The following is a 24,599-nucleotide window of genomic DNA, read 5'->3' as shown; positions in this document are numbered from 1 at the left end:
CTATGTATATACACTGTAGAAAATATTGTTGGTTTAACTTAAAAAAGTAAGTAATTTGGTTGCCTTAACATTTTGAGTTTATTGAAATTAAAAATGTGAGTTGATACAATAAAGGAAATTGGTTTAAGAAATAGAAACTCAAAATATGATTGTATCTAAACCACATAAAAATGATAAATCATGAAAATAGTAACATTTCCACTGCATCTTCACAAATAACACACACAATTAACCAATATGCTTACAAACACTTTTAATAATATTTGAATAAAGGTTGTCGATTCTCAAAAAAAAAAAAAGTTAAAAAAAATATATATATATTTCAAAGAACTCAACATTTTAAGGCAACTAGGTAACTTATTTTTGAAAAAAAGAAAATTACAAGCAACATTCATCTCCCCCTAATATATGTTTCATTTGTACTCTCTTCTCCACTCCCAGTGCATTCTGCTCATCCTCAGCTTTACGAAGCGCGTAGAGTTGGAGCCGGTGGAAGTCTTTGTGATGTTTTCTTCCCTCGTGATGGTGGCGATGTGTTGAAAAATGAATGTGGCCTCCACTTGCCCTCTCTTTGCCGCTCACCGCAGACGCTCACGCCCGCGTGTTTTCTGACACATATCTCTGCTAACACTGGGAATGGGGCTGAGAATGGCGGAAAACACTGGGCTATAGGACAAGAGCGATGGAATATGTTATGAGATCACTCCTGGGTGCGTTTGACCCCATTTGAAAGCTTTATTCATGGTTTAAGAAAAAAAGGATGACTACAAAAGCATGCGTTCATCCCAAAGAATATCTTTCCCATCCATCCAGGGGGCATTTATTAAATAAAAAAACTGAGATTACTACTTGAATAAATGAATAAAACTACAGCCAAAGAGAAGAAGAAGACATAAAGTTACTTTGCACTTGTTAGTTATGATCTATGCCAAAGGAGATACATAAAGGATTTGTGATGGTGACTAAATTGGACAGGAAAGATATTGATCAGACGTATTGATTCATTCTGATACACACATAAAGTGTGAGCTTTTTATGTTCCTCGGAGAGACTGAATCTTGTTTATCTATTTTTACAGTCAATGAAGCCTGACGACTGCTTTACAAATTACAAAATATCCATGACATGAATTTATAGATTCAATCTGACGTATGGATGACGTGTGTGTGTGTGTGTGTGTGTGTGTGTGTGTGTGTGTGTGTGTGTGTGTGTGTGTGTGTGTGTTAGTCTATGTGTTTATTGCTTTAATCAATAGTTTAAATGACTGGTGAATCATCTGTCTCTACAGCGGACAGTAATGCATCACATCGATGTGTTAATGCATGTTATTTCCATCTACAGTATACACTGATCAGGCATAACATTATGACCTAATATTGTGTTGCTGACCCGTCTCTGATGGACTCCACTAGACCCCTGAAAGTGTGCTGTAGTATCTGGCACCAAGATGTTAGCAGCAGATCCTTTAAGTCCTGTCAGTTGCGAGGTGGAGCCTCCATGGATCGGACTTGTTTGTTCAGCTCATCCCACAGATGCTCGATTGGATTGAGATCTGGGGGATTTGGAGGCCGAGTCAACGCCTCAAACTGGTTGTTGTGCTCCTCAAACCATTCCTGAAGCATTTGTGCTTTGTGTCAGGAGCATTATCCTGCTGGAAGAGCCACAGCCACCAGAATACCGTTTCCATGAAAGGCTGAACATGGTCTCAGCAATGCTTAGGTAGGTGGAGCGTGTCAAAGTAACATCCACATGGATGGAGGACCCAAGGTTTCCAAGCAGAACATTGCCCAAAGCATCACACTGCCTCCGCCGGCTCGCCTTCTTCCCATAGTGCATCCTGGGGCCATGTGTTCCCCAGGTAAGGGACGGCTATGCCGCCCCATACGCAACAAACTAAGATGCTCTGTGTATTCTGACAGCTTTCTATCAGAACCAGCATTAACTTCTGGAGCAGTTTGAGCTCCAGTAGCTCGTCTGTTTGATCGGACCACACGGGCCAGCCTTCGCTCCCCACGTGCATCAATGAGCCTTGGCCGCCCATGACCCTGTGGCCGGTTCTCCACTGTTCCTTCCTTGGAGCACTTTTGATAGATACTGACCACTGCAGACCGGGAACAGCCCACAAGAGCTGCAGTTTTGGAGATGCTCTGACCCAGTCGTCTAGCCGTCACAATCTGGCCCTCGTCAAACTCGCTCAAATCCTTACGCTTGCCCATTTCTCCTGCTTCTAACACATCAACTCTGAGGACTAAATGTTCACTTGCTGCTTAATATATCCCACCCACTAACAGGAGCCGTGATGAAGAGATCATCAGTGTTATTCACCTGTCAGTGGTCATAATGTTATGCCTGATCGGTATATTCTCTGCGTTTGCTATGACTGCCACTTTCAGTGTGACAAAGTATGAGAAATGACATTTAAATGTGACATAATTAGAGAGAACTGCAGACTCAATAAGAAGTGAATGATTGAGATGACATGCATATAGGTTTAAGTTGAACAGTCTTTATAGATTGACAGCTTGAGTGTGACAGTTCACTTTTCCTTACAGTAGTATAGAGTAGAGTGTACATTACATTACAATAGATGGTATTTTTGTGTATTTTATAAGTGTGTAGCCTGTTGTATCTTAAATTGGGCGAAACGAAAAAAAAAATGGATGTGAACCCCAGTCAGATATTTAATAGTTGGTGTTGTAGTTGTTTTTTTACAAAGTGAGATTGTTTGAGTTGTGCGCATCAAAGTGACTCCTCCCTCACACACACACACACACACAGACGCGCGCGCGCCCACACACACACACACACACACACACACACTCAGCGAACTCCTCGCGCGTCTCTCTTGGTTTGATCGTCAGTCTCGTGCTCAGCGCGTGTGGAGAAGCAGCAGCTCTGGACCTGAAGGAGTGATGTGATTTAGTTCCGCTCTTCTTTAGGAGGAACCGACAGTGAGAGAACCGAACCGAACGGAACGGAACCGAACCGAGCTCCAGATCAAAACGGATCTCGTGCGCGTGAGAGGGACACGCGCGGACGCGGAGCGATGGATTCCTCAGCTCGGCGCTCGCGAGGAAACACAGGTGCGTCTCTGTCACCTGAACATTCATTACATACAGATGTGCGCGGGGAAACCATTGCGTTAAATGTTAAATACTGTAGAACGGTCGTTTTTAAAAGTACAGTGATCGCATCCTAATACTGTGCTTCTTAGTTACACATCAAGGTACTGAACAACGCACCATGGTATGTGCATGGTACTTCAATGTATGTGAGGAAATACCATGGTGCTATTAATACAATATGGCACAGTGTCCCTTTTTATTTTAATATTTTGCTGAGGTCATGATTGTCTTTTATTAATACAAGTGAGTAGCGCAGCATCATGCTAGACTACTTTGATTCATATTTGATACATTTATTTGCATGGTACTCTCAATGCACGCAGGGAAATACCACGGGGCTATCAGTATCCAAAGACACTGTTAAATTGCTTTCCTCCTGAGGAGATCATGATTGTTTTGTAATACCTAGAAGTGTATCAGGTCTATATGGTGCATTGATGGTAATTATACCATATACCTGAATGATTACCATATTAAAGTACCATTGTATTTGAACGATCCTATAATCATGGATCAGTAACCATTGCTAATCGATTCCTTGCTGAGGTCGTAATTGTTTTGTATTAATACTCACAAGAAATCAGTGTAGCTGTACAGTGATGGCATTACCATGGCACTTTGTTCATATATTAATGGTGTTTGCATGGTGATTCCAATGCACTTAAATTAATAGATATTAACAAAACAGCCATATTCAACTATTGTTGTCTCATGTTTTTTTTTTTTATTCTTCTTTAAAAAAGTACTTCGGCTTTACCATAGTACAGTGATGGCATACGATGGTATTTTGATGTATATGATGATGATTGTCATATTTATGTGCCACGCTACTCCAAAGTATAGGGCAAAACGCGCTATAGTGCTACTCCAAAAAACATGGTATTATTTATGATATTACAGGCCTACATTACTTCACAATGTTTGCATATTAATTGCATTAAATCGGTAAATCACCGATCGGTTAAATCACAAAACATTTTTTGTGTATTTATTACTCTTTCACTCTCATATTCTATGCAGTTAGGGAGCAAACATTGACTTTATTCACATGGATTTCAATCAATTGAGGCGTTATCTTGCCTTGGGTAGATGCATTAAGGCACTTAAAGGATTTCTTATATGCCACTTCAGCAAACCCAAAGCAAAAACGCTTCATGAAGTGAAATGTGTATGCTTGAGTTTTATATTGAGCATTGCATGCACTTTTCTTGCTTAATTCTCCTTATTAATGTCTCAGGAATTCACCGGCATGTAATTGAAACCTGGATTGTAGTGGCGCTTTGTCTCGGGCTGCTATTTAATGCTTAACAGGAAAAAGAGAGCGAGCAGACACAGTATTCCCGTGTCAATCCCTCACGCTTCTGAGCACATCCAATAGTTTACTCAGACCCATTCATCACGCAGGTGGAGGCCATACGCACTACATCAATTCTCATTTGCAGGTGCATTCGGTTTAGCCCTGTCTCATTGTTTAAGTCCGACCCGATTAGATGGGCTGAGATGTGACGGGACCCCTGAAGTTTAACAGATAGTGGCAAGGGTATTGAGAGAACAGGACGAGCCATTCAATAATCTTTTCCTGGTATCCCGAGACTCCTTTCCTGGCCTGTCATCTCGTATTGAGCTGTTTAAGAATGGATGATTTGTTTGGAGTTTGGTTCGGAGCGTTTTGCCACAGGCCAACTGATTCACCTTTAATTAAAAGAATGAGTGGCTGTTTATTTTCGGATTCCCCGTGGCTTGTCTTGGGAAGGCTGGCGGCTCCTGGAATTTCACCGAAGCAGGCTTTCAATTAAGTGCAAATGTTTTAGTTCAGATTGCCTGAGCGCCAGCCAATCTGATCAGGTTGAAAGTAAATGTAAAGATTTCCTGACTGTGCCACATATGATGCATTTTTTGTGGATGAAAGCACCGCGTTTGATCTGTCTCCAGAGGAACTGTTAAAATAAGACCCGTGTCCCAGCACGAGCGCTGAGATGTCCACGAGTTGACTAAATGCTTAATGCACGCAGCTGTTGTGAATGCCGTAGGAATGCTTCAGATGTCCAATCCTGAAACTGAACATGGCTGCACTTCAAAGTCGTGGCTCGTCATCACAGACAGATGCTGATTTGACTTAACTGGACTGTTGAGAACATAAAGGCTGTTTTTGGTTAAAGGCAGGTTTACCCCACTGGACGTATCGAAGCATCACTTGCGTTAGATTCAAATTTGGCTGGATTATTCTGGATTTCTGAACACAGGGCTAAGACTGCAGTTTGTTGTGAATTCAAGAAATAAAAAATGTCAGAATTTGCAAGATGTAAACTTGAAATTCTGAGAAAGTACACTCTGGGTTAAAAACAACCCAATTGGCAACCCAGCGCTGGGTAAATATTGGACAGAACACATGCTGGGTTAAATTAACCCAGTAGCATTTTAACCCAGCAGGCTGGGCTGTTGAGAAAACCCAAAATGTAGTCAATTTTTTACCATTAATGGATTTGCTATTCTGGGTTGTTCTTAAAATGTCTCCTGTGCATTAGCCTACTGTAAAACTAGACGATCATGAAAGCACAAATGAAGAATTCATGTTTAGACTGTTAAAACAATCATTTGTATTGCTTGACAAATGGTACAACACACAAATGTGTTAAAATTGGCCACAATGACAACTACAAACCTAATATATTCTGTCAATTTATTCACGTTTAAATCAAACTTTTATTTTGACGGGTTGTCGTGACTTTTGAGTCTCTGTGTTCATGATATGACACGCGCCCCGTCATTCACACAGAGACGCAAAACATGGAAGAGTAATATTTAAATAGTATTTAATATACACAGACACTGGTGTATATTCGGCTACAGTCTGGAGCCCGGCGTGACGCGACTGAACGCAGATGCGGGACCCAATATAGTCTACATGTGAGTCGATGCTATACAGATAATATCGTCACATTTTTAACATTTCAGTATGTACTTGGTACCGAAGTACCAGTACTTGTGACATCCCTACATACAACAATGTTTAATTCTTGTAAGGGGGTCATGGTTCTGTGTAATCACAAACTGTATTAATCTATCGTCTCACATGCCGACCTGAACTAACCCGAGTCGGTACATTGCATCGGATTCTGAGGTAAAACTTTCGTCGCCTTAACGTCATGCAAGCTTAAGAATTGTTGCCGCGAAGAAGAAAAAAACTATAATTATGCTAATTAAAATGATTATTAATGAAAATATATGAACTTATCTTAAAACATCTGCAACCAGTGGCTTTGCCTTTTGCATTGTCCTCAAAATGTCAGTTTGGGAGCGAATTTAAACCAATCAAGGCGGGAAGCTCGTGAAACAACCAAGCGCTGCGTAGAATCAACCAAGCATTGCGACCCAGCAGGTTTAACCCAACGACTGGAAATTTGAAACTACCCAATGGTGTTTAAAATGTGATCAAATAAACCAACAAAAAACACCCAACAGTCTTAACCCAGCATTATTTAGAGTGTAAGTCAAAATTGTTGGATTTAAACTCTGAACTCCAAGACAAAAAGTTTGAATTGCGAGATGTTTACTTCGAACTCCACGAAGATGAGTCAAAATTGAGAGATGTGAATTCGTAATTCTGGTATTATGAAATGTAAACGGAATTGCGAGGGGGAAAAAAATGTCAGGATTGCAAGATGTAAACTCGGAATTCTGGGAAAATAAGTAAGATTTTCAAAATGTATGTGAATATGTAAACTCAGAATACTGAAAAAAGTCTGATTTGCGAGATGTAAATGCTTCATAGTTATGCCTGGCTCTCACTACAGGAGTTTTAAATTCCTCTCCGATTGTACAGTCTGGTTGCAGCACACACTTCAGGAGAATCTTTGCAGATTTTCTTGACTCAAATCTTAAATATGCTCACACTACGAGATGTGAAAATCGAGGAGCATCACACACTACAAAATATTATTAAGATTATCGTGCCAGAGGAAGTGCGTCACGTGATCTACGCAGCAGATAGTAAGCGGGAAAACAAAAAATGGAAAGGCCTACTGTAGCATGAAACCAGCTGTATCAATAATGATCATTTGTTGTGGATAAAACCAAAAGCGTAAGAATAAACCAGTGTGGATTAGAAAATGGTTGGGGAGACGGGCTCAACATGGATTGTCAGTTCTTCAGCGAGAAATGGAGGTCATCTTATTGACCTTATTTGATCCTGTCGTTCTGGCGCTGGTTGTGTGTGTGTGTGTGTTTGCAATGTATTTTTCCCCTCTCGGCTTGCCGTATAAAGGTGGAGCACGCGCACTTATTGTACTGGAGTGTAGTGGGTTTTTCAGGCTGGTTATTACGCGTGTGACCGAGAATACAGTGAAGGAACGTTCATACGACTGTCATTTATTGTTTTCTTATTTCTGAGTATTTGAGACGAACACCGCACGAACGCTAAGTCACGCTAGTGTGCTATAATGTTTACCGCTGTCTAGTTCAAAAGCGATCGTCACTGTTACAGTGTAGATTTTTGCTGTCAAATGAAAAGCAAGAAATGCTGATATTCTCTCTCTCTCTCTCTCTCTCTCTCTCTCTCTCTCTCTCTTGCTCTCTCTCTCTCACACAGAGCTAAAGCAAACTACGGCAACTCAGCTGGCAAAAGCCATCGAAATGTCCGTCTCGTCGTAGACTTGTTTCCTATTGGCTATTGTGACAGTACTGACGTTATTACAATCTTGCTCATCCTGATAAATATCAAACATGTTTGATATGATCGGGGTGAGCCCGATTTGCGTGAGAGCAGATCGGGAGGTGCAAGATTTGATCTGTGAACGCCTCACATTACCAGATAATCTGCGCCGAACATCGAAACCGATCGAGTCCTGGAAAAGAGTCTCGGGAGGGGAAAATCGGGCATAAATCGGCCTAAAAGTGTCCTGTAGTGTGAGCCAGGCATTAGACAACCAAGTGTTTTCTCTCATGTTATAGTTGCCATCATTATAGAGTGCCAGAATTGACATCAGAGGAAAATGAATCACATTGGAACACAAGCATTTTCTTTATTAGATTAAAAGTTTAGAGATCAGTACAGCTAATTACCTAATTACGGAAAGAAATGTGCTGCGTTTAAAAGAACACACAGCTCTGAATTGAAAACTGCATCAAATGTATTTTTCTGTAAGACGTGATTAGGAGAGCAAAATTGCATTAACAATACCAGACTGAATATAGAGATGCATCGTGTCCTTGATAAGAGCAAATAGTAATCCTTGTGAATCATGTTAGATTCATTAGAACGGAGGCACTTGTTTTATTTCTCCGTAATCTCCTGCATTCCGTCGGAGACGACTCAAGAGCGATATTAATATTTGATGAGATTGTGTTAGTTGAATTAAAGGAGGAAAATTGCTAGCTGAGGGAATGGCACATTGTTAAGCATGTAAATGTATTCTGCTCTTTTTGGGAGAGAAAATCTAGACGTTTTTCCCCTCAGGAGGTCCACAAGCTATCGTGGTAACACGCTCGACTTTAATGTGTGCCAGATTCAATCTGCAGGCCTTAATGTCTGCTTATAATTAATATTCTCCTGCTGGAGTTGGGACGTACAGACGTACAGTTGTTGTAGGAGCAGATTGTGTTTGCAGGGTTTTGGGGAGTTTGCCTTCCAGATGTCTTTGGATCTTGCCAGCCAGTTTGTATTATTTCTGCTGGGTTAGTTTGCGTCTCTTCTTGGGTGTATCTCATGATGAAATATCCTAGTCGTGTTTCGCCCTGAAACTTCACAATAAAGCTCCCATTAGTTCACTTCAAAATGAAAATCGTTAGCAAATCCTGATAATTTCCTCACCCCATTCCATCCAAGATGTTCATGTCCTCCTTTCTTTAGTCGAATAGAAATGAAGTTTTTTGAGGAAAACATTCCAGGATTTTTCTCCTTATAATGGACTTCAATGGGAACCATCGGCTGAAGGTCCAAATCAATGAGGAAGAGCTTCAGAGGCTCTGAGTGATCCCAGAGGAATAGAGTCTGATCCAGACAAACCTTCGGACATTTTTAAGAAAGAAAAAAAAACCTTTATATACTCTTTAACCACGAATGCTTGTGATTCTTCATGGCGTATGAGTGTTAAAACGAACGTGCAAAGACTAAATCAAACGCCTTTTACTAAAATAAAGGTAAAACAAAATGTTGGACGATTTTAAAGTTTTGAGTTTTTCGCTACTGGGTCGATACGTCCACCTACAGTTCTACTTGTTACGTCCTCAAAACTTTCAACAAATTAAATTCAACAAATAATCACAATCGCAGGCTTGAAACAGAGATGGTGATAAAGAGGCTAAACTTAGGGACTGCAGCTTTAATACAAATTTAACAGTTCAATGTTAGTTCATGTCAGATCAGGTCAATTACATAATATTATACCACACTGTAAAAAATATTGTTGGTTTAACTTAAAAAAAGTAAGTATCCTGGTTGTCTTAAAATTTTGAGTTTATTGAAATAAAAAAAATGAGTTGATACAATGAAGGAAATTGGTTTAAGAAATAGAAACTCAAAATATGATTGTATCTGAAACACTTAAAAAATTTGATAAATCATGAAAATAGCAAAAATTGGCTGTGTCATCACAAATAAAACACCCAATGCTTACAAATCTTTTAAATATATTTAAATAAAGGTTGTCGATTCTCAAAGAATGTTCATTGTATTAATTCAAAATTTTAATTTCAATGAACTCAAAATTTTAAGGCAACTAGGTAACTTAAAATATATTTTATATATATATATATATATATATATATATATATATATATATATAATATTATATATATTTTTTTTTTTACAGTGCATGGTCTATCTGAATACTCCATTCTGATTGGCTGGAAGGTTTGCAATAAAACTGATGCGCATTACCTAATTCAGTACCTCATCCATGAACATGATTCGTGAATTGGATGGTGAAAAGGACATCTCCCATCGCCCCACTCTCCGTCATAGCGTCATCAAGCTTCGCCATCATTAGTGTTCTCAAAGTACAATTAACAAAGAAAATAAGTCATTTCAACTTGGCCAGTAAAATATTTAGTTGTTTCTTCTTGGTTGGAGTTTCCTTTGCAATACTTTTTACTCCAACTGCTTTTAAAGTGCATGCTTTACTTAGAAACATAACATAAATCGTAGATCTACAAAACAGTAAACTCAGTACCCACCCAAACACAGAGATATCAATACTTGGTACACAAAGCACAGAGACGGTTATTCGATGGGTCGTTTTTGAGCATGAATGTGTCATTTTGAGTAGAAAATTAACTCCAAATGACACAAAATGGCAAGTTGCTAAACCTAACAACGAAAGCAATGGTAAAATCATGTAAATACACACTGTAAAAAAAATGCAGGTCTCCAATTAAAAAATTCAAGTGACTGATCACATCTAAATTTTCAGTTGGTCGAATTGAATTTCTGTGAATTTAATTGCATCAATTAACAGAATTTCAATTCGGCCAACAGTCACTTGAAAATTTTCAATTATTCTGTCATTATTATTTATTTATTTTTACAGTGCAGCGGAAAATCACCCTAATTAATTATTCAAGCCCCAGTGCATTATGGGAACACCAATATCACAAAAGTAAAGTAGTTTTATTTAATTTTATAATGTTGATATATTTACACTTTAATTTCTTAAAGCTTGAATTGACTCCTAGAATTTACTTTGTTTTTTTAATTCTTTCCTTCACTAACTTTTTCATGTAAAAATTACATTTTTTTTCTTTTTCTGTATTATTTACTTCACCACAGAATCATTTTCACCAGTGCAGAAACAGGAGACTTGTTGTCAACGCTGCTCCGTGACTATTAATAATAACCAGTCAAATAGCTTTGCTTCTCAATCGCTACATTACATTTCCTCAGCATCTCAGTTATTTTAAAGTAATTAAACTCTTAGCTTCGTTGATACCCAGCAAGCAATAGCCGTCTTTTCACCGTCTCTGTTAAAAATAGTCTAGCTATGAGTAACCCACATCTACCTAAAATAACCTTGAATTTGGTTACATGTTGTTTTTTGACAAAATAACTTGAGATGTATGATATTCCATAATATAAGCAAAGTCTACAGTGATTACAAGGGGTGTAGATACATAGACATGTTCATGTTCTAGATGACTAGTGTGTTCTTGGGCATTGATTAGATGTCTATGAAATTTTCACTGACATTCCCAATTTGGCCTTGTTTTAGCTTAGACGTGTTTGGACGGCTATTAGACGTCTTTTAAATGTAAAATTGCTTGCTAATAGAGAGAGACTCTGAACAGATGCATCTCTCTCTCTCTCTCTCTCTCTCTCTCTCTCTCTCTCTCTATCGATAATCGATAATGAATTCAAATAAATGCATTCATTCATTCAATAAATATAATCTTACACACTATTTTATCTCTGAGTCTGACTCATTGGGGCAGAATGCTAGATCTAACGAGTCAATTATTGTGCTGCAAACAGCAAAAACAGCTTTAAATTGTCAATCCTGGCAAATTACCATGGTAAAAGCGGGATAATCCTCTGATAGCTGTGCATTAAGTAAGGGATAATGTCCACCCAGCCGGTTGTTATCGCAGAATAAACCCTTTCAGAGTGATCGGGACCCCGACGCGAAGCGGAGCATCACTCTGAAGGGGTTTTGTGGAAAGGGGGGCGTGGTTCAGCGAGGTCTGCAGCGGGAGAGAGAGCCGGGGGACGAGCGGTAAGTGAGTGGGTTGGACGCAGATTGATAACACCTGTATCTTGTTCCAGTAATGGGCGTGGGGAGAGGATAAAACGCCTGTGGAATCGGAAGCATGTGTGAGAGAGAGAGGGACTGCTGACGCGATCCACATGACCCTGAGTAAACCCGGAAACGGAAACAGAGACCGGAACTCGGAAGTGATCTGAGACTGAGAAAGTTACACGTTGATGTGTACATTTGTTTTGAGCTTATTGAAGAAATAAAGATTGAGCGTCAGCAGTCACGCCGACCCCTTGTCCTCTTCCTTCCTTATCTAAAGAACTTGTTACAGGTTTATTCTGCAATAACATCCGGCTGGGTGGACATTATCCCGCTTATTACACGGCTACTAGTCTCAAATAAATTAGACGCAAAATATTGTCTTGAGATTAAATATTTAATTAGCTCTTATGCAAAGCTTCCGCGAAGAAAAACAGTTCCAGACTGCTTTAAGCCTTTATCTATTGCTGCTAAATGTTGAGAATTAATGCTGAAAGGGTTAGTTATTATAGGTGTTTATGGCATTCTTCTGTCAGACAAATACAATCAGAGTTATATTTAAAAAGTCCAGGCTAACGTTAATCCCAGCAGTAGTTGGAGCTGTTTTTGAAGTCCATAAAAAATGCAGCTGTCCGTCAAATAACGTGCTCCACACGACTCCGATGGGTTAATAGAGCCTTCTGATTCCAATCGATGCGTTTGTGTAAGAAAAATATCCATATTTAAAACTTAATAAAGGAAACCCGCCTTGAAGTCTTCCATTGTTTTAAGTATTTTAACAGCCACAAGATGGCGCCAGCGTTAAGCACAGAAGTAGTACCGGTCAAGATAGCTCGTAGTACCCGGATGAGCGGGTGTTATCTGGAAATAACAGATAACACCCGTTATCAAATGTAACCTAATTGTAAAGTGTTGCCCATACATGAGATTCAGGGCATGATGGATCATTTTTATTCACACAGATAATATTTTTCTGGTTGGCATGCAAAGCACAAAAATAGGCTGCATTTTCTTTGTGCATAATATAATATCTTATTTTTCTTTCGATTCGGGGGTGAAATATGATCTATACGTGTTTGTGACAGGTTTCGTGAGATTCGCCTCATTTAGCTCGTTTTGCATTGCAAGAGAGGGACTACAACCTAAATGAATAATACATCAAAATATTCTGGTGCTAAAAGAATGAGATGTTCTTGCACCTGGCAGGCTTCTAGAAGGATTCTACAGAGACGGGCAGAGAGCATGGTAATATGCCATGACTAGAGGAGTCATTTGTCATGGCCGTGTGAGCCGCTTGCTGCTGGCGATGTGTAACTCATGCGACGCCCTCAGGCCAGACACGTCAGGGCTCTCAGCTGAGTTTTGTTCTGCGACTTATTGAACTCTCTTTTATATGGTTAATGCTGAACTGGGCAAATACAGATTAGCCCCTGAGGGATGCTCTTTGCTTTTCCTCTCAGATCTAACAGCGCTTAAAGGCAGTCTTTGTCTGAGCACAATTCTCTGACTTATGGACCCTTTCGAAATCCAAAGGAAGCTAAGCACACAGTTTTGGTCGCAGATGGCATTGCGTTTTCTGCACCTTGCTGGTTTATAAACACCAAATGCTGCAACGACTGTCGGTGCACTGATTAACCAATCATGGCAAATATACCCAACACCTAGGGATGCTAATAAAATTATAACGGAGACATTATAATTGTGTACTTGGGACATGGCTTCTAATGACTTTAGTTTTTTTTAATCAGGCTCTCAAAAATTATATAAAAATGTGGATTTAGATTTATCGACCGATATATCGGCTAACGGCTTTCAAATATAAAGAATTATCATATTGGCCAAAAATTTTATATCAGTGCATCCCTATGAACCATAAATACTGCAACGAATCATGGCAAATATACCCAACACCTAGGGATGCTAATAAAATTACATTACAGTATAATGAAAACATTATAATTGTGTACTTGGGACATGGCTTCTAATGACTTTAGTTGTTGTAATCAAGCTCTCTTTATCGACCGATATATTGGTCATCGGCTTTCAAATATAAAGATTTATCGGTATCGACCAAAATGTTCATATCGGTGCATCCCTATGAACCATAAATACTGCAACGAATCATGGGAAATATACCCAACACCTAGGGATGCTAACGATTTATTGACAATTGATTATAGGGATGCACGATATATCGGCCAACATATCGGTATCATCCGATATATGTTCATTTTTAATGTTATCATTATCGTCCGTAATATATTTAGACGATATATTAAAGCCGATGAGCAATGGATTATTTCCTTCAGCTGAGACACTTCATATGTTCACCATGATGGTTTTGAATGGCTTGATATATGATTGGATTCACTTCAAAAATTAAAATACAGTTAATGCAACATGCACAAGTCTGTCATATCGGCTAGGCTTCATACAATTATAATAAAAACATTATAATTGTGTGCTTGGGGTGTGGCTTTTAATGGTGAGGCTTTTGGTTTTTTAATCAGGCTCTCAAAAATGGTATAAAAATGTGTATTTAGATATAACGACCAATATATCGGTTATTAGCAAATATAAAGCATTATCGGTTATTGTATGGACTAAAATGTTCATATCTGTGCATCCCTAACAGCAGTCAGTAATAATGTGGTGATTTTGTGATGTTTTAAGATTATCTGATAATCTTTTAATAATAAAAATAACAATAGATTTTATTTATAACACACCTTTCATTCCGAAGAATCTCAAAGTGCTAAATTTGGCAGTTTGTTCCACATTTCTAATGTCTGCTAACAGTCTTGTCAATGCGCGGCCCACATTTTCTGGTTTTGAATCTATTATTGCTTTGAGTTCATACATTTTCTACAAATCATGAACCCTTTTCACATTTTTGGGGTTCTCAGAATCGTCTATAGTAGGGATGAATGATATATCGGCCACCATATCGTTATCGGCCTGATAAGAATATTTGGTTGATATATTTAAACCGATGAGCTATGGATTATTTCTTTCAGCTTAGACACTTCAGATGTTTGCCACAATGGTTTTGAATTTCTCGAAATATGATTGCAATCACTTCAAAATGGAAAATACAGTTCAGTGCAACATGCATATGTCTGTCATATCGGCTACATAAAATTATCATAAGAACATCATAATTATGTGCTTGGGACATGGCTTTAATGGTGAGACTTTTGTTTTTGTAATCAGGCTCTAAAATTTTTTATTAAAATATGGATTTAGATTTATCTGCCAGTATATCGGTTATCAGCTTTTAAATATAAAAAATTATCGGTTATCAGTATAGGCCAAAATGTTCATATTAGTCCATCCCTAATCGATTAGTTGTTAATCTAAATCTAAAACTTGAATCTAAAACCTTTTTTTAACATCATTAGATGGACATTATGTGCTGCAAACACACAGTTAGGCGAGCATGCCATAGTTACGTATTCTACAGGTATTAAAATGTCTTCAAGCCATGCAATAGATTAGGTAAAATAGCTGTTTACTTCAAAACATAATTCCTCCAAAGAAGTGATTTTACTGAACATAAGAACTATTTTCTTGCATAAAAATACATTACAAAAAGATCCTATTTGATAAGTGATGATCTTCAAGCTATGCGCTTCTATTCGCCTTATTCACCTCGAACGTTCTACGGAGCTTGAGGGGTACACACTTTCCACTTCCGGGAATTCTCGCACCGCGGATTCTCTGAGCGGCAATGGCACCACACCGCTGTGTTCCCCAGTGCACCTCATCGCACAGGAAAAAATCATACAGAGGACAAACGTTTCACCGTTTCCCAGAGGAGAGGATAAGAAACTACGTCGAGAGTGGATAAAATATATCAGAAGGGATCCTGGTCGTAATTTTTACTGCAGACGAAGTTCGAAAGACTCAAGCAATAGCAAGACTGGGACATGTCAAGTCAGCTTTATTTAGCGCTTTTACAATGCCGATTGTTCCAAAGCAGCTTCACGGTGTTAAACAGGACAATATTGCAACAAAATTTGATTCGGCTGCAGTCATTCTGGAGAAAACGGTGATGCTATCAGCTTATTTTAATTTATCATATAGTGTCAATGTGGGCAGATCAGTGTTATAGTTAATACAGTCAATTTACATGTGGGAGATATGTGTATGTATAAGCTACTGGATCTTCATGTATGTAAAATAAAATGTCCATGTATCTAAAGAATAAAGTGCAATTTTATTACACATGGATGATGTCTTGTCAGAATTCTGCTACTGATTAGTACCATATCGGAGTCCAACTTCCGGGTTTATGTACCCCTCAACGGCGTTAGAGTTTTCAAAATGGCCGCCAGGTGAATAAGGCGAATTCTATGGCATAGTAAATCAAGACCTGTCAATCAAACCAATCCAAAACATGCTTCAGCTCTAAAACAGTGTCTGATTGGTTCTTACCCAATATACCCAAGATCCAGTTTCCATTGGTTGAACTTTCAAATGACGTTGTAAAACACTGCGTCATGATTGCGATGTGATCCGATTGCTTTAGCAGAGTAGCATGTCAATGTCACTCCGAGATCCATGCATCGTCTAATGCCATGGGCTCGTTTAAGACCACCTGCTCAATGATCTACTATGATCTATTTCACAATGTTACAAAATAAAACATGGTGCAAAAGCATCCTGTGTATACTTATTTACAGTACTTTGGCTCATAAAAATAGATGGTCTTTTTTTACAGATCATATTTTCATCTAAAGTAGTTATTTTGTCATGCAATATCTAGTATATATTAGCAATTTTAATGCACTTGTTAAGTGATGGTCATAATCCCCATATTAACTGTAAAGCGGTAACACTTCATTATGGGGAACACGTACTCACTATTATCTAAGACTTTTGCCTCAATAAACTCCTAATTTACTGCTTATTAATAGTTAGTAAGGTAGTTTTTGTAGCGTTTAAGTTTAGGTATTGGGTCGGATTAAGGGATGTAGAATAAGCTCATGCAGAATAAGGCATTAATATGGGCTTTATAAGTGCTAATAAACAGACAATATCCTAGTAATATGCATGCTAATAAGCAACTAGTTAATAGTTAATAACTGAACCTTAAAATAAAGTGATGGTAATGATCGATATGGGAATTTCTGTAAGTTCACATCCCTACCAACACTGGTGCTTTAGAACTAAATTTTACAATTGCAACACCAACCCTAACCTTAACATTGAAATGTATTAATATTACCATGAACTACACAATTATTAACAACTTAGTTTCTTAAAATCTCTTGACGTTTGATGGTTTCATGCTCTCAGCAGCCAGTAATTCTCTGTTGGGATCTTTTGTGAAGCTGAAAGTTGCAGAACACTTGCATCTGCTGGTGAAAATGTTCCTGTTTTTGCATGTAAAACCCTTTTCCTCCCCATGCAGCCCACATATTAACTTAGCCATACATGTCTTTAAAAGTTTGGCCTAGATTCGGCTCATTTGGTGCCCGCTGAGACTCCTCATGAACTCTTTCTGTTAAATTGCCTCAGATGTAGATGGATGGGATCAGTCGGAGCAGATTCCTGATTAGCCCTTTAGGGAAAATGGAAGGATTAGCTACAGCGCTATGCTTCGCATCAGTCCGTCTCACAAGCCTCCCAAACCAAACCAAACGACATCATTGTCTTTAATAGCTGCCAGACATATCCGCGTACTACTAGCTAATTCTCACAGGATGGCATTTATTAGTCAAATAGACATTAGCATTTTGGAGCTGGAACACAAGTTATCCAGCACTGCGAGGATGTGTATGGAGACATGGCGAAGTTGGCCGCAAACGAGTCGTCCATTCCAAGTCTCGTTCATATATAATAGATAACTTTCAAGTTAGGGCATGGAGAATAACTAGGCTAATACATAGATTTGCATATGTGAGCCTAACTGCATTATTCATGAGAGTACAGGGACTTTTCTTTAGCACCTTCACCTCAGTAAGTAGTTTTTAAAAACAAGAAGTGTGAATTTTGATTTGATTCCTGAAAATCTTGTGCTACATTTTTTTGCGAGTTTTCAGACTCGATGTGGTAAAAGAAAAAAGTAATGTTGTACAAAGACAAAAATAAAGGCTTAAATAAAGTGTATCCTTTGAATATTCGCATTATACTAGGGATGCACAATATATTGGCCACCATATTGGTATCGGCCGCTTGTAGTTATCTGCCCTATAAAGTAATTAGGCCAATATGTTAAAAGAGATGAATAATGGATGCGCACTGACATCCCATTGTTAATCCGTAGGGTTTAATATGGAGTCAGCCCAACCTCTGCTGCTCTAACAGCTCCAGCTCTTCTGGGAAGGCTTTCCTCAAGGTTTAGGAGTGTGTTTATGGGGATTTTGACCATTCTTCTAGAAGCTCATTTGTGAGGTCAGGCACTGATGTTGGACGAGAAGGCCTGGCTCTCAGTCTCCGCTCTAATTCATCCCAAAGCTGTTCTATCGGGTTGAGCTCAGGACTCTGTGCAGGCCAGTCCAGTTCCTCCACACCAAACTCCTCATCCATGTCTTTATGGACCGACGCTTTGTGCACTGGAGCGCAGTCATGCTGGGACAGGAAGGGGCCGTCCACAAACTGTGCATGAAATTGTCCAAAATGTCTTGGTATGTTAAGGGGCCAAGCCCAACCCTTGAAAAACAACCCACATCATAACCCCCCCCCCCCCCCCCCCTCCACCAAACTTTACACTTGGCACAATGCAGTCAGGCAAGTCCCGTTCTCCTGGCAACCGCCAAACCCAGACTCGTCCATGGGATTGTCAGACAGAAGCGTGATTGGTCGCTCAGAGAACACGTCTCACTGCTCTAGAGTCCAGTGGCGGCTGCTTTACTCCACTGCATCCCACGCTTTGCATTGCTCTTGGTGATGTAAGGCTTGGATGAGCTGCTCGGCCATGGAAACCCATTCCATGAAGCTCTCTCCGCTGTTCTTGAGCTCATCTGAAGGCCACAGAAGTCTGGAGGTCTGGAGCTATTGACTCTGCAGAAAGTTGGAGACTTCTGCGCACTGTGACCCTCAGCATGCGCTGACCCCGCTCTGGGATTTAACACTTTGAGTTGCTGTTGTTCCCAATCACTTCACTTTGTTATAATCCCACTAACAGTTGAGCGTGGAATATTTAGTAGTGAGGAAATGTCAGGAATGGACTTATTGCACAGGTGTCAGCCTATCACGGCCCCACGCTTGAGTTCACTGAGCTCCTGAGAGCGACCCATTCTTTCACTAATGTGTGTAGAAGCGTCTGCAGGCCTAGAGCTGGAGTTATACACCTGTGGCCATGAAGAGACTGAACACCTGAACTCAGGGATTTTGAGGGGCGGCCCAATACTATTGTATTTTAGAGTTTCTGGTCATTGTATGCATCTCCTTCAGAAGTCATACAGGTTTAGAATGACACAAGAGTGAGTAAATGATGTCAGAATGTTTATTTTGGGGTGAACTGTCCTTTTAAAGAACCAGTGCTGAAATCAGAACCAGAATAACGATTCCCGTCCCTAGTCTTACGATGGCTGTGCAGTGCATCTGGATGAGTGTATTGATTGTGTTCCTTCACATAAACTCACAGATGATCTCACATGAGCCGTGCTGATGGGACAGACTCATTAATGCTATGTGTATTCCGATGAGGCTTCCTGGATGTGAGCCTCGGAATGACGGCTTTGTGCTTTCTCCTGTTCAATTTGCTGTCATTTCCGAATAATTGGACGGCAGCGTGTTTGGAGTGCAGTTTGAGAGGGAGTTGTTGAGTATGAGGCTTTTGACACCTAATTTAAAATATTTTTTCATCACGAATTCCGAGGCAGATGCATTATGGGGTGAATTTATCATTCCACTTGATGAGCGAAAAGACATTTATTCATGGCTTTCGTTCTCCTCGGATCAGAGAGAAAGCCTCCTTTACCGCATGTTGTGTTGCTCTTTATTTCACGGCACAAGCGCTGCAGCGCCGGCTCCACATGTTGAGATTCAGCTACACAATTAGACAATAGGTGTGTGTTTAATGGCTCGGTTTCTCAAATACCTGCGAGAGGCAGGAGCCAAAATATTGTTCTAGTGTTGCAGTGTTTAGTACTGTGTTGTGTGAAATGAAATTACCCAGAGATTAAAGCTCATAGAAACAGTAGTCATTTGATTTTGCGGCTTACTTTATTATGCTGCACGTCTTAGATTTTCCATTCTGTGTTACTGGATTCATTATTTATTATTTTTTGTTTTCTGGCTTTCATAAAAGGCTTTTTTTCATGGAACAGTGGAGAAAGTAAAGCTGGTAGTTGTTTTTTTCCCTCTGCCTCAGTAGTAGAGGTGCTTCACTCCAGAGAAAACTTTTAAAGTACTCGAGTAAAAACTAATAAGCCTGTGCTTGAGCACATTATAGTGATACTTAGGTTGGAAGATTTGAAGAAACCATTAAAGGAGTCTTGAACTGCATTGTTTTATTGTTGTATAATGTTTCCTGAAGTGCATTTACATATTTAATATGATTTTTATTTCAAATATTGTCTTAATTTAGATTTTAGATCTGTTTGAAGGGGCGTGTCTGCTTTGAGACTTCAGTGTAAACGCCCACTGCTCTGATTGGCTGCTGTGAGACTTCAGTGTAAACGCCCACTGCTGTGATTGGCTGCTGTGAGACTTCAGTGTAAACGCCCACTGCTGTGATTGGCCGCTGTGAGACTTCAGTGTAAACGCCCACTTTGTATAGTGTAATTATGGCTATAACTTATGTTGTCATCTTTGATATCCACTACTAGTGCAAACCTGTTGTAGCGGGTCCAGTCCAAATAATGGCCAAATTATTACTTTATGAAGTTTATTGTACAGCACACAAAAGATAAAGCGTCTGTTTTCACTCCATAAAAGCACCGTAAGAGCTGAATAAAACTCAGCACAAGTGCACATTACACATTAAAGTCTTATCCATAAACACTCTCTCTCCCTTGCATTATCATCAGCATACACAGTGAATTACACAATTACAATCCTTACAACTAACAGTAAAGCTCTAGGGCTGTGCAATATTTCGAAACTATCAAAATATCGCAAATGTACATATCGCAATATGCATATCGCACCGGGACGCAGTATCTGAATGATTTTAATAGGCTTCTTCAACATTGTGAAAAGTGTCTGTTTTAATAGCAGAGAATAGGGCTGAATTCGAACGGATATCAAATATCAAGCAATGTATTTGAATATAAAGCTTTCAGTTTGTCTACCTCATCAGATGTCGACGCCGTCCTCTCCAGCAGCTGGAATGTGTTTACAGACGCCATAGCAACTCTCAACGGCCACCAGGACTTATCTTACTGTCTATGGGACTTATAGGGTTTCATAAAAGCTATTTATTTGTTGTAAAGTGTAATAATCATCTCAGAAAAAAATGGGTAGGTTTAGGGACAGTGTCATTCAACCCATTCTCACTCCCAAGGCGTCAAAAACCGAAGCATGGTCAAGTGCCTTCCGCGTCACAATAAAGACGCTAAAGGTGCCCCAAGGCGTCATGTTTCGACGCGCTGGGTGCTCCATTCATTTCAGTGAGAAACCTTTGGCGTCATACACAGACGCGCTGGGTATGTTATCGTCATGGTGAAATTGTATTAGTTTATGATTTTGCCATTATGACATGTTGGAGTGTGTTTTTCAATTTAATCAGCAAGCATAATTTTATTTACATTTATTTTATTTACGCTATTTAGACATGCTTAACATGTAACCCAACCCCATCCCATCCCTAAACCTACCCATTTGTCTGAACATGATATAAAACACAGGATATAGCCTGACATATACGACTGCATACACGAGTTATTCAAAAAAGTTAAATAATCCAAGTTTTCCGAGGCCAAACGATTGATTTGTATGAAGAAAATCCCCAAAAGCGATCAGCATCTCCATCCGCAGAAGATCATCAACAAACACAATCAAATTTCAAATATTGGCGCCGGTTACGTCAGATTTCATAGTGAAATTGCATTGGCTCTCGTATGTCTTGTGACCAATTGCGTCATTACGTCAGCATTGATTGTAAAATGTCATTGGCTCTCGTGTGTCTTGTGACCGGTTGCGTCATGCTCAGGAGTCTTTTGAATGATTTGAATGAGATATGAATGAGTTCGTTCACGGGGCAGCGGGATCATCATTTCAGCGATTAAAAAATCAAGATCGACTCTGTTCTTCACATGAAGATATCGTATGACTTCAGAAGACTTGGAATGCAACATGAGTTAATACTTTTATACTGCTTTGGTCAGTTTTTGCAATAAATACTTGTGACTGTACATTTATTTGCCTGTTATGTGTTTTATATTGTTTAGATATGGGTAGGTTTAGGGTAGGAGTGGAGTTAGTTGCTCCGAAATATAAAAGTAGCCTTTAAATATTAATAAAATCATGTCTGCTTTTATAAATGCAAATAATTAAATGCGTCTGTTTATGACGCCAAAGGTTTATCATTGTAATGAATGGAGCACCCAGCGCGTCGCAAAATGACGCCCAGGGGCACCTTTAGCGTCTTAACTGTGACGCGGAAGGCACTTGACTATGCTTCGGATTTTGACGCCTTGGGAGTGAGAACGGGTTGTGTCATTATGTCAACATTATCTTCATAACTTCTTACGAAATAAAAAGTTTATCCCTCAGAAAAATGTATTTTCCTCTCTTGCCAAGGAGTGCGGCGCGCGCTCTTCAGTGGTGAAGGTGCGCGGTGTGTATCGCGTCATATAAGGACGCACACTCAAATGTAATCCGGTCAGGTCGTTTACATGGTGAAATGTTTCGTTTGATCAATTAATGAAAAGGATTATCCACCCATCTCAAAACAAATACAATTTCATTAGGTTTGGGCATTTTTATTATGAATGAGGCGTTTATATGGAGCATTTTCATTCGGATTGGACTTTTAAACCGATTACAGCGCTCCATGTTAACGCACCCGACTGTAAAAAAATTGCGCTACATGGCACTTTAAAAACCGGATAGTTTATTTTAGGGATGCACCGATACCACTTTTTTGGAAAACTTGCATTTCAGTACTCGCCGATACCGATACAGAGTACTTAAAAAAAAACATGATTTAAATTTACAGGTAACAGCTTTACTTTAAAAACAAGGGACTAGTTTGGAATTAAGAACATTTATTTAAAATGAAAAGCATGTTGTATGCAACATATTACAGAATAAATAATTATTTTAAAAAAATTAAACAGTGACAGTGCAACTCAAGTATTTCTTTCATAAAGGTATATAAATTCTGCGGAATTGTTTCGCATGTAATATGGCTTGTTGCAGCGTGAAACTCTCGTCTATCCACTGGGAGGTTGGGCTAATTAGTGACACGGGGCTACTCGATGATTGCCTGTGTTATTTTCACAGCACGTGGATTGTCTCTGGACATGTTCTCTCGTCTTGCAAGAGTTTGCTGATGTGTGGGTTGTGTTGGTTTAGAGGCGTGGGTAAACTCTTTGTACTCATTACTTTGTACTAAATGCACTACCTTGACAATTTCGCTGAGCACAATTTGCAGTCCGCCTTTGTTTTGTCGTATTCATGCACTTTGAAATAGTTCCACACTGCTGACGTATCTCGTCTCGTCTCGCCTTCTCCCCGCTCTGAGCTGTAGCCGGGCCTGGGGGCGGGCACTCGGCACCTGTGATTAACCCCTTACACGCCGCTCAAGCATAGACATTTCTCAGACCATGGTATCGTCCCCGGTATCGGGGGACTTTTAACGAGTACGAGTACTTTCGAAAATGTGGTATCGAGGCCGATACCAGATACCGGTATCGGAATCGGTGCATCCCTAGTTTATTTATAGTTCGATTACGGATATTTCACGTTATGTTCGAATGCGTATTCGAATATCGAATAAAAAGTGACAGCCCTAGCAGAGAATAGACTGGGCACACGACTGTTACTTATGTGACTTGCTTGATGTTAAAAAGAGTTATTAAACGCAATAATTTGCGAAAAACAATAACTTGAAGTCTCGCGCTGTCTCACACACACACACACACACACACACACACCGAAACGTGAATGATTTGTGATATAAATGTTTGCTAAAACACAGCTGGTCACTTTCAGAAGTTGTAGCGATGCTTTCTTTTCCCAGAAAGAATGTGAAACACAAATGGTTTCATTCTCAGTTTTTAAATATTTTTTTAAAATATAATTTAAATACATTTTACACACTAATGGCAATATCGTATCGAATATAGCATTATTTAACAAGATATTGCATATCGCATTTTTCTTCAATATCGCACAGCCCTACAGGCCTCTTTTAAGGGGTGCTTGATAAACTGATAAACTTTATATCTGTTAAACAATGTAATAAAATGTGCACTCTCCCTTTCATAGGCTGACTATAAGCTGGATCACGAACAGTTGACAGACCCATCCTTGAGTAACAACTTTTTAGCCAAACCGGCCTTGAACTGTCCCTCGTTCTCAAAGCAGTCTGGAGCGAAATGATTTGCACAGACAAAAACAAATTTAGGTATGTTCGCATTACCTTGAAAAACAAACCTATCCACTGCATCCTCTAATGCCAGGAGACGACTATGTTCACTTTTACATTCAACAACAAAACACCTGCATTGCTTACGAAACATGTTGTCTCTACAGCTGCTGGAGTGTGGAGAAAATGGCGGACACTAAACAGTGGGCGGGGCCTGAGCGGTGTGATGTTATGCTGCTCAAAAAATCAAAACCGCTTGAT

The 24,599-nt window shown here is 39.4% G+C and overlaps 1 protein-coding gene across 1 annotated transcript in view; it reads left to right on the top strand.

Moving 5' to 3' along the window:
• Positions 1-2,825: 2,825 nt before the first annotated feature.
• hs3st1l1 (heparan sulfate (glucosamine) 3-O-sulfotransferase 1-like1) overlaps positions 2,826-24,599 on the top strand; it is an 85,966-nt gene continuing 64,192 nt past the window's right edge. Inside the window, exon 1 of the mRNA XM_067422156.1 lies at positions 2,826-3,083. The gene's annotated coding sequence lies outside the window, so the exon portion shown is untranslated. The remainder of the gene's footprint in view (positions 3,084-24,599) is intronic.

Source organism: Pseudorasbora parva, chromosome 17 (genome assembly GCF_024679245.1).
Source record: "Pseudorasbora parva isolate DD20220531a chromosome 17, ASM2467924v1, whole genome shotgun sequence".
Classification (NCBI taxonomy): Eukaryota; Metazoa; Chordata; class Actinopteri; order Cypriniformes; family Gobionidae; genus Pseudorasbora; species Pseudorasbora parva.
Note: the sequence above shows the minus strand (reverse complement) of the source record. Positions and strands in the feature narration are given on the sequence as shown.